The sequence below is a fragment of the Asparagus officinalis genome, chromosome 1, assembly GCF_001876935.1.
Source record: "Asparagus officinalis chromosome 1, Aspof.V1, whole genome shotgun sequence".
Taxonomy (NCBI): Eukaryota; Viridiplantae; Streptophyta; class Magnoliopsida; order Asparagales; family Asparagaceae; genus Asparagus; species Asparagus officinalis.
The window spans coordinates 113,004,331-113,007,470 of record NC_033794.1 but is presented as its reverse complement, the minus strand read 5'-3'; the positions used below and the strand labels follow the sequence as shown (position 1 = coordinate 113,007,470).

General features: G+C 35.8%; 1 protein-coding gene across 2 annotated transcripts in view; it reads left to right on the top strand.

Annotated features, from left to right (window-relative positions):
• The window catches only part of LOC109829027 (protein CROWDED NUCLEI 1-like), a 14,338-nt gene continuing 11,413 nt past the window's right edge, over nucleotides 216–3,140 (top strand). For both annotated transcript variants that reach the window (XM_020396072.1, XM_020396073.1), the window contains exon 1: nucleotides 216–338. The gene's annotated coding sequence lies outside the window, so the exon portion shown is untranslated. The remainder of the gene's footprint in view (nucleotides 339–3,140) is intronic.

Here is a 3,140-nt window from a genome sequence, read left to right as displayed (position 1 = left end):
TCTAGGGTATAGGCATCCCTAATTCGCCCTAATTAGGGTTCTTGATCCGTACTTTCGTCCATGTTCACTCCGCAGAGGAAGAGCTGGGCTCTTTCTCCTAGGGTTTCAGGCGACGCCTCGAACCCTAGGGTTTACGGCAAGGGGAAAGGGGTCGCCGGAGAAGCGGGGCGACGCCGCCTCCGAAGGCGTTTTTGGGGGAGGACGGAGGGGGAAGAGGAGGTGGCGATGACGTGGAGGTTTGGAGGAAGTTTAGGGACGAGGGTTTGCTTGATGAGTCGGCGCTGAAGAGGAAAGATAGGGAGGCGCTGGCTTCAAGGATTGAAGAGCTTGAGGAAGAGGTAGGTCTTTTCTTTTCTTTTATTTTCTGTTTGCGTTCTTTTTCAGTTTGATTTTGTGATTCCCGATTTCTCACTGTAGAAAGACCCCTGCTTGCAGTCAAACTGGATAAAATTTGTTAATTATTTCCAATATAGGTCGTATGATTATGTAGAAAGATTTACAAATTTAGTAAAATCAGTTAACATATTCTCTGCCCTTGTTATTCAAATTGTAGCTCAAATCATGATTTTCAAAGATCTTATGATTTACAGAAGCTAATCAAGCAAGACCCATTTGTAAAATATATTAATGTATAAATTTATCTACTTTTGAAATAAAGAGAGCCGAAGTACCTATTTCATCAAACACTTTGTGGGGGCTAGGGATGCCAACGAGTAGTGAAATCTTCTTTGGGAGGACGGAAAATTTAAATGAGTAGCGCTTACCTCTGTGCTTGTTTCGATTGATCCAAACTTACAGGAGGAACCCCAGTCAAACTAGGATTGCTGTACTGGGTTTGAAGAGATGAAGGATAAATGAGCAAAACAGTGAATAATCATGAAATACACTATATGAAAAAGGATGTAAAGTTTTTTTTTTGGATTTTGTGATAATTACTATGGGAAACCCCTTATTATGGTCAAATTAGGTAATAAAAAGTGAGGATTGTATCTAGCAATATATTATATGGAGATGACAAGAATTTACGAATTGGGTGAGATGACGCGTGTTCGGCTTTTAGGTAAGGGTGAGTGCTAACTTTGAGTTGTGATTATCAAGAACTTAAAATTTAAAAGTACTATAATTTATTAAGCAACAATATTACAAAAAGGACAAGTGTGTGAATAAAGCCATTGCTGGGACAACCATTGTGCTTGAATTATCAGAAGCTTTATGTATGAACTAGAGCGATGGTAATTGTGATTTCAGAAGTAATTCTGTAAAAGCCAATGTCATTAGCTTGAATACTTGGCTTCTTTAGTTCATATAGGCATATTTGACCTTTATGTAGTCGATATATAAACCATTAAAATTTGGTGCAAGGTTGTTTAAGTGCTAGATGTTGTTTGGAGTGATCACGCCTTTTTAGGACCTTAGATTAATGTATGAAGTGGTCCCTTCTCTAGGTTTTATGTTTATGTGACTTCTACATTTGTTCTGCATGTGTATCTTTTGCAAATTGTGCAGAAATATAAGTAGATGGTATAGCTTAAGGCTAAGTTCGGTTAGTTTGCGCTTGCTCAGTCTAGTTTTAGTTTGACCAGTGTTGAAAATAACGCGTTTCGTAACGCAAAATAACGCTTAACGTAACGTAACGTTAGCTTAACGTTACGTAACGTTTGAAAATAACGCAAAGACAAAATAACGTAGGTTATTTTAGCTATAACGTAAGTTACGTAACGTAACGGCGTAACGTTTTATAACTTAGGTTATTTTGTCAATGGCTTAGATTGCTTTTAAAAGAAATGAACGGCTGTGATTGAGTTATAACTTAGGTTATTTTCCACCTCCCCTTCCCCTTTTCACGCCTTTTTCATGCCGCCCGCAGCTCCGCCTCCCCTTCCCCTTTTCACGCCCTTTTCACGCCGCCTTTTTCACGCCGCCCGCAGTTCCGCCTCCCCTTCCCATTTTCACTCCTTTTTCATGGATTCCAACCCAACCTAATAATTTCATACTTCATAGTTTATGGATCATTGGATCCTTTTTGGTTTCGAACTTGAAGTATTTTATGCTTTTGGATTGATTGTTAAGGCAAACATGGTTGATTTGGTGTGAAATTGTGATGATATATTGATTTGTGAAATTGAAAATTACGATGATTATTCATATTTTTTATTTTGAATGTTATATATCTATAAATTATTTAAATAATAATAAATTATTTAACCTACGTTACGCTATGCGTTATCGCTATTGTAACCTAACCGGAGGTAAACGTTACGCTATACGTTATCGCTATTTTCAACATTGAGTTTGACGACCTAAATAAATAGAGATTGAGGAAAATTTTAAGCTTGTGTAAATAATAGAATGTACGTGGACAACCGTATGTTATGTGTGGCCAGTTCATCTTATCTGGAAGAAGTCCTAGTCTTTTTCAATTTTTTTTGGCCTTCCTAACACTTGATGAACTGTGTTGGCTGCCTGTGATCTTCAACATGGGTTTTGCTCAAAGTTCCAAATTCCAATTATGCCATCTGCTTTTACTATTGCAATGACTTTTCCTAGTGATTTATGAACTTGCAGTTAACTTCCAGCTACTGATATATTTGAATCATCTTCAATGCACTTTCTATTGTTTAAAACCTTTTGGGAGTGTTCGTAAGTTGAAATGAAAATATTCTTTTGGAAAGTAAATCACATTCAATTAGTTTTCTGATTATTTGATTGAAAGTATAAGTTGAAAGCGCGAAAGTAAAATGCATCCAAATGATGTCAGATATATGAGTCTAGTTCGCTTCCCCTCTGAAATCACCTTAAGGTGGAAATATTGGGGAGCATTATTAATATTAATTAAATTATAGCTTAATCTCATTTTTCTATTCACTTTGACAAAAGTGATCTAATTACTTTTGCAAATGAAAACATTTATTATGATTTAAATAATCTTTAAAAGTTATATAGTTTTATTATTAAAGACCAGCTCTAAAAATAACAGAAATAGTATGTAAATATTCAATTTATAAACACTAGCATGGATACTGGATGATGATATTATCACAGTCAAGAGTCTTGTAATGATGTTATTCTCCTTAATCAAATGGGGAAGTAATTTTGTTATGGTATTATATCTGACTTTTAAGATTCATCAAACAAGTCAA